Source organism: Loxodonta africana, chromosome 1 (genome assembly GCF_030014295.1).
Source record: "Loxodonta africana isolate mLoxAfr1 chromosome 1, mLoxAfr1.hap2, whole genome shotgun sequence".
Lineage (NCBI taxonomy): Eukaryota > Metazoa > Chordata > Mammalia > Proboscidea > Elephantidae > Loxodonta > Loxodonta africana.
In genome coordinates, this window is record NC_087342.1 from 74,868,680 (window position 1) to 74,881,571 (window position 12,892).

General features: G+C 41.1%; 2 non-coding genes across 2 annotated transcripts; both read right to left on the reverse strand.

Moving 5' to 3' along the window:
- Positions 1 to 334: 334 nt before the first annotated feature.
- On the reverse strand, positions 335 to 408 carry TRNAI-AAU (transfer RNA isoleucine (anticodon AAU)). The gene has a single exon. It is a non-coding gene; the product is annotated as a tRNA-Ile (tRNA).
- A 7,132-nt stretch (positions 409 to 7,540) lies between these two features.
- TRNAV-UAC (transfer RNA valine (anticodon UAC)) lies at positions 7,541 to 7,613 on the reverse strand. The gene has a single exon. It is a non-coding gene; the product is annotated as a tRNA-Val (tRNA).
- Positions 7,614 to 12,892: the final 5,279 nt, after the last annotated feature.

Below are 12,892 nucleotides of genomic sequence, written 5' to 3' on the forward strand. Positions count from 1 at the left end.
GACCCTGAAAAAGGCACAAGGAAAATGAGATGCTGAGATGCACAGCGGCCATCAGAGGCACACCTCATCTCCAAAACCATCTCCATTCTTACCCTGGTTTTCTTCACTCAAATTTCTGTCTGAAGGCTTTATATCACTTGTTCCAAAAAACTGCCCCCTCCGCCGCCCACCGTTAGAGGGGGAACAAAGAGTGTATAGGTGTTACTACTGAGGATTAGGGAAATAAAGTCGACAATTGACCTAGATTTGATATCACCGAGGTTATTTTCAACGTGCAGCTGGGTGTACAGTGAGGATAGCAAGATTTTTTTTTTAATCAGAAAACTTTTCCCCTTGGCCAGTACGGGGATTGAACCCGCGACCTTGGCGTTATTAGCACCATGCTCTAACCAACTGAGCTAACCGGCCACCCGAGGGATAAGATTTTTTTATGTTCAGATACTAGGAAGGTTTTTCACACCTTCTTCACTCATCCAAACGATACTTGCTTTTACATAATCTTAACTATGAATAAATGACACTCCTTTTTCAAGCTTCTCTGTATGTTTTTTTATTTCCTCTTTCCTCACTCCCGCAGAAAGAGACACAAAATCTCTACCTCCAGCAGAGATGAATTCGCTTCTCCTATGGAAAATAAGAAATTTTGGCGCCGTCGATTTCATCCCAACAGAAATATTACTAGAGAGGGCTCCTTCAGCCTACCCCAGGAAGCAAATCTTTGAGAACGATTCAGACACCTCAGGAGAAGGACCTGGTTGATTTGGTCCCTGCTGACGTCCTGAGAATTCCCCTCCTGACAGGAAGGAACGTCCCGGTGGATCTTCCTTGCCTGTTCCGAAATCCTGGGCAGATGACCCTTCTCTGTGTTCGAGAAAACGCCCTGCAGCGTGGATCTCTGTGGGTCCTTTTTTTTGTTGTTGTTGTCATTCACCGCTCATGTCCCTCTTTCCTTTCTCTAAGGACGAGGACTGTGTTGTCTCGTTCTTTACTCCTCTAGGGTCCCGGGTGCCTGCACAGCATGGTGGGTTGGTCAATAATTTCAGTTCAAGAATTGGAAAAAGTGTACAGAATATCATCTTGGCTGATAATCAGGTTTTGGAAAAATAAACAAAGGCTCTAGATTTTGCTAACTGGCCAATATATTCTTTTAATCATTGCCTGCAATATTCAAAAAGTGTAGGTCTTGACGCTCAGATTATTTTGGAGGTTTCAAGCTGCTCTTTTCTAGCCACTCCCATAAAACATGGATGCTGGAGTGGAGAAGCTCAGACACCACCATCTTCTCCCTACTGATCTGGGGGCACCTGCCATCATACACTAGGTACTGAGTGTGTGGGTCCGCTATACTAAGCGATGCTTAAGGCAAAACCTGGAAAAAGGCGACTCCCTTTGCATAAGCACAAAAGGGAATGTTAAGGGAAGATAGTGAAAACGGCGGGAAGAAGAAAGAAAACAAAAACATATCACAGTTTTCATTTTCCTTCAGTAAATCAACTAAATGCAACAAGAAACTGTAGACAAACTTAAAAGAACTAGGCATCTGTGAAGCCTAATATAAAGATGTGTGATGTCCCAGGGATGAACAATATAGAGTCCAGTCTTACAAGTCACCCCTCCCCTGTATCTGGCGCGCAGCTTGACATTCCAGGGTCATATCCCTGCAGCTAGCTGCCCGGCCCCTAGTGCGGACTCACGGGCTTCCAGAGTTCGGTCCTGAGGGTCTGGGGTTCTGCTTCCTAAAGGGTAATTTCTTTCCCTAGAGGGGCATACACAAGAGTAATTTCCGTGGGACAATACTGAGGAGTTTCTTAAAATTAAATCCTTCATTCCTGTCGCCAGCTCGCCTGTGTTTGTAAAGGAATGGGATCTATGAGGGAAGACTTTGATTGTTATGAATAGTGGAGTTTGCTTGGTCGTTTTAATAGGCAAAAAGTATGAGTGAAAGAAGTGTACCGTCACTAGGAGAATTTCCTGGAGGAAAAGACGGCTTTGAGATTATCCAGCCTGGGGCATCTAGAAAAACTCTATGAGGGAACTTGAGACTGAAGGCCAGTTTCATCGTAATTGCAGTGATTGGGTTTGCCCAATATAGGAAAGGCCTTGCTTGCTATGAAACACGGTGGGAAAACATCTGTTTTCTGAGCTTAGAAATGAACTAATTTTATTCCGGAGATCCTTCCTCCTTACCAAACATATAAAAAGCAACCACCTATTGCCATTAACCGAAGATAGAAGAGCGTATATATTGTAACCAACGCAAGAACTCTCCTGCCCTCTCTGTTGGTCTGGGCTTGAAAGCAGTACATCTTCTCCCTAGAGACTCTGACACTCAGGTCTTCCCCTACCCATAGCCAGTGCCAGCTCCTCCCCTGCCGGGTTCCGCTCTGTTTCCGAGGTTTCCAAGAGGATGGAGGCGGGTCTTAAGAGAAGGCCCCTGCCCCAAAGATGCCCCTCTGAGTGGATCCGGTGGACGTGGCTCCCTTCAGATTCAGAGCGTGGAATGTACAGGTTTTTTGTCAAGTGAGGACCTCAAAAGCTTACCCGCTTTGAAATCGACCCCTAGGGACTTCCGGTTTCAAATCAAATGTCATCAGGAGTCTCCATCAATTTTTTTCTTCTTTCCAAAGGTCTTGTTCATTTGGTTTAATCAACATGATGTCATTAATATGTTGAGAATTTTTAAAAGGGAAAGACTTTAGGGGAATTATTTATATAACTAATGTAAGGCTAAATAAAGCAAATTTTAAAGTATTTTTAAACATAATGATTACCATTAATTTCAAAGAGCTTTCGACAGAACATAGAATAATCTTGGAATATTAAATAGTTAGGGCATACCAAGAATATATGAAGATTATTAAATTTTTTCTAATGAAAACTTTCATGGGTAAACAATGTGAATTTCCCAGTTAAAACTCTTGCATGACACGTTGGAAAGAAAGTGTCCACAAACATTTTTGGGATCTTAGGATTCTTACTCTGTCGTATAGGGTCGCTATGAGTCAGAATCAACTCCGTGGCCATGGGTTTGGTTTTTTGTTTTTGGTTAGGATTCTTGGAAGGGGATTCTTCCACTGAAAGTATTTGCTGCCCTCCAGTGGGGGTTGGTGTAATGTTGAAAAATAAAAGTTCTTTGGGAAATATTAGCTTAAGTATGAGGCAATGCACCCAAGAAGTCTGGTTGGGTCAAACTTTTGTCTTTTTTGGCTTTTGTACAGCAGGATAAGTCTTATAAGCACATTTACGATTCCTGGGTCATAGTTAGAGAGGCCTGGTGGCTTTGGGTTGTGCAAGTGTGTGTGTCTATGTTTTGGGGGCGGGGGGTGTGGAGTATTTGAGAAATCAATGCAACCAAATGGATTTTGCAGCATATTTGAAAAGTTTTACGTGTTTTGGAATATGTGTTGCCCACAAATTATGTATCAAAATGTATCAAAATTCATTATTTTCAGGCAGGAGACAAATGGCATATATGAATATTTATGGAAGTAACATGAAAGTCAAGAGAAAATTAAGAGGTTTCATACATTCACTCTGGCTTTGGCATCATTCTAGGTCTTGGAGATCCAGAAAAGGAAAAAAAAAAAAAAAAAACTCTCTTCATGCACAGCAATTAGAGTGGAAGTCAATTGATACCTTAAAAAAAAAAGAAAGAAGGAAGGAAAATATGCATTGTGTCTGACTGCGATTGCTATAAATCTATAGGGATTAGTTTCAGCGGTAAGAAAGAGCAGTGCAAGGGCTGAGGTGACAATCAGGTAGCAGAGATAATCAGGTAGAGAAAGTACTTGACAGTCCCATGGAAACACAGTGCATTGGACCCTGGAAAAGGGACAAGGAGAACAAGGTGTCAGATGGACAATGGCCTCCATGCACACCGCCCATCCCCAAGGCCATCCCCACTCCTAGCCTCCTTTTCTTCACTAAAATTTCCATCTTATGGCTTTGTGTCACTTGTTTCAAAAATCTCTTTCTTTCTTCTCTTCACCATGCCCATTTTTGAGGGGGAGCAAAGAGGGTAGGTGTCACTACTGAGGATTATTAAAGACATACAGTTGACATTTGAACTAGATTTTATATCAGAGTGCCTATTTTCTCAGTTTAGCTGGGTGTGAATTGAGTGCAAAGTTATTTGTGTATTTATTTTTAATCAACAGAAATCTTGTTTCTCTGGCTCAAACATAGACCAAAGCTGGGAACTTGGCATTATTAACACCACACTCTAAACAAACAGTCTAACCAGACAACTGTTTAAAAAAAAAAAAAAGTACTCTTTTACATTCAGATAGATCTGTCTTTGTTGTCTTCCTCTTCACTCATCCAAAGGAGACTGTCATATACATAATCTTAACGATGACTAGATGACACTATTTTTTCAAGCTTCTCTTTATGTTTTCAATTTCCCCTTTCTGCACTCCTGCAAAAAGAAAAGAAACTCAAAAACTACCTCCAGCAGAAATGAACTTCGCTCCTCCATTGCAAAATAAGACGTTCTGGAGCTTGTCTATTTCTTCCCTAGAGAAACATTGACTAGAGAGTGCTCCTTCATCCTTCCCCAGGAAGCCTTTGAGAAGGTTACTGCAACCCCTGGAAAGGATCAGGTGGATCAGGACGTGAGGATTCCCTTCCAGACAGGAAAGAGGATCCCTGTTGGATCCACCCTGTGCATTCCTATATCCTGGAGAGACGGCCTCTTCTTTGTGCTCCCTCAAAGGCTAAAGTTGATTAATTTCCAATTTAGGGCAAAATGTAATAGGCAGAGTACCCCTGTGAAAGCACCTAAAGAGACTTTTTATCTCCTGAGCTTTGTATGGTCCATGGATATTTAGATTCTCAGGGTCCTTGTAGGGGATAACGTTGGTTCACTATATTAATGACATATGATTCATTGCCATATGAATAGAGAATGATCCAGCTCCAAAATCCCATTCAATGTATGGTTTCTTGACCACTCCTGGCACAAGCTGTATTCATGTGGATTAGATATTTGTGTGCAGGAAGATTATTAGGGAATGATATAGGAACAACACCTGTAAAGGAGTGAGGGAAGCAGGGTTAAAGGGGGAAAGTCGACAGGCAGCAACAGAGGACTGAGCTGATCCCATGAGGAGCCTTGAAAATGGGATGGCCCTTCAGAGTTAAGGCAAGAGAGTCAGACCTTTATAGGTATGTATTAAGCATCCGTTACTGTGGGCTGCGTTCAGAGAGGGAACATGGCTTTGACTGAGGCAGTTCCTTTCAGCTGAGGGCAATTCCTAGAGAGGACCTCAACTTTGTGCCATGAGGGAGCAACACTTGTGACAGCTGGGGAAATGAATGCCTTGTTCCTGAAAGGAGGGAATCTGGGTGTCGCAACCCAGAACACAACACAGAGAACAAGGTTGGAGGCAGGCTTAGCAGGCAGCTGCTAAGCAGCAGTAGGAAGGTTGTTAGGTTACTGCAGTAATTCAGGCAAGAGATGCAGGTAGTTTGGGCCAGATTGGAAGCAATTCAGGAGCTGAGAATTTTGTATCATGTCCCAGGAGCACCAACAGGACATCCCTACAGGAGGAAATGTTCTGATGCCTGGGTAAGAAGTGCATTTCATTTTCCAGCTTTTGATTTTAGAGGACACTTGAGTCATGAAACAATATTATATCCAATTTATGATTAATAGGCACATGAACCTTCATACTAAAAAGTAATGGAAACAAAATTAGAAATTCTACCATTGATCCAATTCTTGAAAAGCTCCCATAATTCTTGAAAAGCTCCCATAGGTAATAAAAATGGAAACACATAATAGCTAAAATTATAATCATGCTATGACTATTTCTTTTATACAGAATTTTAAAATATGGAAGTTTTTACTAGCTTAAGATAATAATTTCAGATGAATATGGGATTAGATTGATTACTTTGCTAATGGCTCGCTCTCATTTAAAATGGTAAAGATTAATTTATATAAATTTTAAATGGCTTCTTTTCCCACAAGGAAGAATTAGTAATCTCTTGTCAGGGCCAGTGGTGCCAAAGAAATCCATGTGACTGTGGATGAAATCAATTTTGAAGACAATGTCTAAAGCAGAATCTCTCCTAACAAGCTGTAGAACTCTGTGTCCCTAATGAACTATTTTAAAAATATTTTAAAGAATAAAACAAAGAAAAATATTGACCAAATTATGCTAGTACTATTTTTATGCCCTAAAATATTAATTTTAGAAAATGAAATCAACTTCTATAAATGAAAAGTAGGAATGGATTTTTTCCCCAAATTTATTTAGCTAGTGAGAGCGAAGCATAGAATCTTCTCATTCATAGCCAAGTGGTGCTTTCCGATTCATAGCGACCCTTTTCAGAAAAATACCCAGGCAAATCAAGGCAAAAAGGATAGCTTTTTAATAATTAGTGCTGGGACAACTGGATATCCACACACAAAAAGAAGAATTTAGAGCCTTCCCTCAAACCATATACAAACGTTAACTTAGAATCCATCATAGACTGAAATGTAAGACCTCAAATTATGAAAGTTTTAGGTGAAAACACTGAAGAAAATCTTTGTGACCTTGGACACCAAAAGCACTATCCATAAAGAAAAAAATTGACTAACAGAACTAAATTAAAATCTTTTGCACTTCGAAAGACACCATTAGGAAAATGAAAAGACTAACCATAGGCTGGGAGAAAATATCCGTGAATCAAATATCTCATCAAGGACTTGTATCCAGAATATGTAAAGAAATTTTATAAATCAATAATACTAAGATAAAGAACCAAATTTAAAAACACAGAAGATTTGAATAGACATTTGTGCAAATAAGACATGCAAATGGCTAATGAACACATGTAAAGATGTTCAACACCATAGTTATAAAACCAAAAAAGAAAAAAGCCCAAACTCTTTGCTGTCGAGTTCTAACACATAACCACCATATAGGAAAGTAGAAGTGCCCCATAAGGTTTCCAAAGACCAGCTGGTAGATTTGAATTGCAAACCTTTACTTAGCCGCTGTAGTACTTAACCACTATACAACCAGTACTACTCACAGTCATCATGGATGTATAAATTAAACCACATTGACATAGCACTTCACACTTACTCTGTGCCTATACCAGAAAACATAGATGATAACCTGTGTTACTGATGATGTGGACACATTTGAACTCTCATACAGTGCTGGTGGGAATGCAAAATGACACAGCCACTTTAGAAAACAGTTTGACTGTTTTTAAAAAGGTTAATAATAATTTTAACATATTGTTGTTACACGTTGAATTGAATCCTCCAGAAATATGTGTTGAAAAATTTAACCCCTATATCTCTAGACGAAATCCCATTTGGCAATAGGATTTCTTTGTTCTATCAGTGAGGCCGTATCGCTGTAGAATGTGTCCTAAACCTACTAACACTTGAGATGAAAACATCAGGTTAGAGTCAAAGAGAAGGGAGCACACGCTGGGTGGAAGACAGGTGCTACCAGAAAACAGACGCAGGTGAATCTACTTAGAAGCACATAAAGCAGCACAGGAAGTAGGATTGCAGGCTGTTAAAAGGTTAAGTTGGCTCCACTGGGGATTGAACCCAGGATCTTCTGCGTGTAAAGCAGATGTGCTAACCACTACACCATGGAACCACTATAAGTATAGTCCCATGGACATCCAGAAGAACTAACAAATCTGTATTGGAAGAAGTCCAGCCAGAATGCTCACTAGAAGTGAGGATGGCAAGACTTCCTCTCACATATGACGTGATATCACAAGGGATCAGCCCTTTGGAAAGGACATTCTGCTTGGTAAATGAGAGGGTCAGTGAAGAACAGAAAGACCTTCAATGAAATGGACTGACACAGCACTGCTACAATGGCCTCAAGCATAACAATGGTTGTGGGGATGGCACAAGAGCTGGCAGCGTTTTGTTTTCTTGTAGGGTCTGCTGTGAGTCAGAACCAGCTCCATGGCACCGAAAAACAACAAAATCAAAAAGTTGAACTAGACGAGAAAGAACCTCCCCCCAGAGACACATACTGAAGTTGGCCTTCTACCCTCCTGAACTGTGAAAAAGAAAGAAAAAAAAAAAAAAATCCTGTTCTTTAAGCCACCCAAAGGACTGGTCCCTCCTGATAATATGTGGAAAGCATCTAAGAGGAGGCCTCACCACCTTCGCTTCTAATGAGCATTCTGGCTGTACTTCTTCCAAGACATTTTTTTTTTTTAATAACTTTTATTAAGCTTCAAGTGAACGTTTACAAATCCAATCAGTCTGTCACATATAAGTTTACATACATCTCACACCCTACTCCCACTTGCTCTCCCCCTCTTGAGTCAGCCCTTTCAGTCTCTTCTTTCTTGACAATTTTGCCGGCTTCCCTCTCTCTCTATCCTCCCATGCCCCCTCCAGACAAGAGTTGCCAACACAATCTCAAGTGTCCACCTGATATAATTAGCTCACTCTTCATCAGCGTCTCTCTCCCACCCGCTGACCAGTCCCTTTCATTTCTGATGAGTTGTCTTCGGGGATGGTTCCTGTCCTGTGTCAACTGAAGGTCTGGGGAGCATGGCCGCCGGGATTCCTCCAGTCTCAGTCAGACCATTAAGTTTGGTCTTTTTATGAGAATTTGGGGTCTGTATCCCACTGATCTCCTGCTCCCTCAGAGGTCCTCTGCTGTCCTCCCTGTCAGGGCAGTCATCGATTGTGGCCGGGCACCAACTAGTTCTTCTGGTCTCAGGATGATGTAGGTCTCTGGTTCATGTGGCCCTTTCTGTCTCTTGGGCTCTTAGTTGTCGTGTGGCCTTGGTGTTCTTCATTTTTCCTTTGCTCCAGGTGGGTTGAGACCAATTGCTGCATCTTAGATGGCCGCTTGTTAGCATTTAAGACCCCAGACGCCACATTTCAAAGTGGGATGCAGAATTATTTCATAATAGAATTATTTTGCCAATTGACTTAGAAGTCCCCGCAAACCGTGTTCCCCAGACCCCCGCACTTGCTCCGCTGACCTTTGAAACATTCATTTTATCCCGGAAACTTCTTTGTTTTTGGTCCAGTCCAATTGAGCTGACCTCCCATGTATTGAGTGTTGTCTTTCCCTTCACCTAAAGCAGTTCTTATCTACTGATTAATCAATAAAAAACCCTCTCCCACCCTCCCTCCCTCCCCACCTCGTAACCACAAAAGTATGTGTTCTTCTCAGGTTTACTATTTCTCAAGATCTTATAAGAGTGGTCTTATATAATATTTGTCCTTTTGCCTTTGACTCATTTCGCTCAGCATAATGCCTTCCAGGTTCCTCCATGTTATGAAATGTTTCAGAGATTCGTCACTGTTCTTTATCGATGCGTAGTACTCCATTGTGTGAATATACCACAATTTATTTACCCATTCATCCGCCGATGGACACCGTGGTTGCTTCCAACTTTTTGCTATTGTAAAGAGAGCTGCAATAAACATGGGTGTGCATGTATCTGTTTGTATGAAGGCTCTTGTATCTCTAGGGTATATTCCTAGGAGTGGGATTTCTGGGTTGTATGGTAGTTCTATTTCTAACTGTTTAAGATAACGCCAGATAGATTTCCAAAGTGGTTGTACCATTTTACATTCCCACCAGCAGTGTATGAGAGTTCCAATCTCTCCGCAGCCTCTCCAACATTTATTATTTTGTGTTTTTTGGATTAATGCCAGCCTTGCTGGTGTGAGATGGAATCTCATCGTAGTTTTAATTTGCATTTCTCTAATGGCTAATGATCGTGAGCATTTTCTCATGTATCTGTTGGCTGCCTGAATATCTTCTTTAGTGAAATGTGTGTTCATATCCTTTGCCCACTTCTTGATTGGGTTGTTTGTCTTTTTGTGGTTGAGTTTTGACAGAATCATGTAGATTTTAGAGATCAGGCGCTGGTCGGAGATGTCATAGCTGAGAATTCTTTCCCAGTCTGTAGGTGGTCTTTTTACTCTTTTGGTGAAGTCTTTAGATGAGCATAGGTGTTTGATTACAATACACATTTTTAAAAACACACAAAAAAGTCTTTTCCCTCATAGACCTTACGTTCCAGTGATAAAGAAAGGCAGATTGCAAAATGATTAAGTAAATTACATAGTTTATTAGATGTACATAAATATATTGACAAAAAAAATCAGGAATGAGGATAAGGCGTTCAGGAATAGTGAAACTCTGGAAGTCCACGGTGGATTCACTAATAATGTGATATTTGAAGAAGATGAGTTAGTGCACGTATCTGGAATAGAGTGTTGAAAGCAAAGGCAGTGGTTAGTGCGAAGGTCCTGAGGCAGAAAGATGTCTAATGTATTTAAAGTACAACTAGAAGCTCAATGATAACTTTAGCAGAGTGAGCAAGGGGGAGAGGAGTAGGAGAAAAGGTCAGAGAGGAAATTGATTAGGGAGGAGGGACATTATGTAGAGCCTGGTAGATTATTACAAGGATTTTGGCTTTTTTTTTTTTTCCTCTGAGTACAGTAAGGATCCACTGATGCATTTTTAGTAGAGAACAATAAGGAGCCATTGTCAGGTTTTAAATATTCTGTAGACAGTAACTTGTTAAAGGCAATGGAAGGAAACTCAAGACATAATAAGAGATATTGATAATATTCTGGACCCCTGGTGGTGCATGGTCAAGAGCTCGTTGGTGGCTAACCAAGAGGTCAGCAGTTAGAATCCACCAGCTACTTGGAAACCCGATGGGGCAGTTCAATTCTGTTCTATAGAATTACCCTGAGTTGGAATCTACTCCATGGCAACAGGTAATAATATTCGACATTACAGAATATTATGGCTAGAGCCAAGCTAATAGTAATGGAAGTATCTGAGAACTGGCCATATTCCAGATATATTTTGAAGATAAAGCAAGGACAATTTTCAGAGTGACTGGATATGCTGAATAGAGCAAAAATGGAGTCAGTGAAGGTCCCAAATTCTTAGTCCTAAACAGCTGGAAGGATGGAGTTGCAGTTAAATGAGATAGAGATCAATATGTTTGGAACAGTTTCAGAGGATAGATATGAATTCCAATTTGGGATATGTTCAGGTTAAGATGCTTACTGTAAGACTTCTAAGAGGAGATAATCAGTTGGCTAGAGATACACAATGGTACTCCAATGAAGACCATGGAAGATGTAACCATGAGATGATGAGCTTAGCCAGGGAAGGACAACAAAAACAGAAGAGGCCTGAGGATTGAGCTCTGAGACTTTACAATGTTTACCCAAAAGCCAAAGAGGTCAGATAAGGAGATAATCAGGTAGAGAAAGTGCTTGACAGTCATATGGATATAGTGCACTGGACCCTGAAAAAGGGACAGGGAGAACAAGATGTCAGATGCACAGTGGCCATTAGACACACAACCCACTTCCAAGGCCATCTCCACTCCCAGCATCATTTTCTTCACTGAAATTTCTATCTTAAGGCTTTATGTCACTTGTTTCAAAAACCTCTTTCTTCTTCTCCTCACCCACCCCTTTAGAGGGAGAGCAAAGAGGGTAGGAGTCACTACCTAGGATTAAAGAAATAAAGTTGACATTTAATCTAGGTTTTATGTCAAAGAGGCTCTTTCCAGTAGTTCAGCTGGGTGTGAAGTGAGCACAGCAACGTATTCTCTTGACGCAGCATGGGCATCAAACTGGGCACCTTGTCTTTATTAGCACCTCCTAACCAGCTGAACTAACCCGCCACCAGTAAAAAAGTTATTTTACATTTAGGAACTGCTAAGTATGTTGACTCACTCATCACTCATCAAAAGAACCCTCTCATTTACCCAATCTTGACTATTACTAAATGATACTATGTTTTCAAGTTTCTCTTTATGTTTCCTATTTCCCTTTTCCACACTCCAGCAAAAAGAAGAAGAAACATAAAATCTGCACCTCCAGCAAAAACAAACTTCGCTCCTCCGTCGCAAAATAAGACGTTCTGGAGCTCATGGAATTCATCCGATAGAAACTTTCACTAGAGAAGGTTCCTTCATACTACCCCAAGAAGCCTTTGAGAAAGATTCAGAGACCCCTGGGAAGGATTTGTTCAATTTGGCCCCAGCTCAGGACAAGAGGATTCCTCTCCAGAATGTCCCAGGTGGATCAGCCCCACCTGCTACTAAATCCTGGGGAGATGCCCCTTCTCTGTGTTCTGGGAAGGCTAAAGTTGATTAATTACAATTTAGGGCAAAATGTAATAGGCAAAATACCTCTGTAAAAGTATCTAAAGAGACTTTTATCTCATGAGCCTTATATTGTCCATGGCTAGTAAAAAAAAAAAAAGTAAGACTGTCTGGACATTTGTATAGGATAACATGGGTTCACTATATTAATTGCCACAGGAATACAGAGCGATCCAGCTTCAAAATCCCATTTAGTGTGTGGTTTCTTGGACCACTCCTGGCACAAACTGTATGCAAATGGGTTAGATATTTGTACACAGGAAGTTTATTAGGGGATGCTATGGGAACCACACCTGTGAGGGAGTGAGGGAAGCACGATTACAAGGGGAAAAGTTGACAGGGAGCAACAGAGGCCTGAGCTGATCCCTTGAGGAGCTGTGAAAATAGGATGGACCTTCAGAGTTGATGCAAGAGAGTCAGACCTTTATAGGCATGTACTGAGCAGTCATTAGTGTGGGCTGCTTTCAGAGAGGGGACATGGCCTTGATAGAAGCAGTTCCTTTCACCTGAGGGCAATTCCTAGAGCAGGCTTCAAATTTGTTCCATGAGGGAGTAACACTCCTGTCAGCTGGGGAAATGAATGCCTTGGTCCTGAAAGGAGGAAACCTGGGTGGCACAACACATCACAGAGAATAAGGTTGGAGGCAGGCTTAGCAGGCAGCTGATAACCAGCAGGAGGAAGGTTGTTAGGCTACTGCAATAATTCGGACAAGAAATAGAGGTAGTTTGGGCCAAATTCATAGCACTTCAG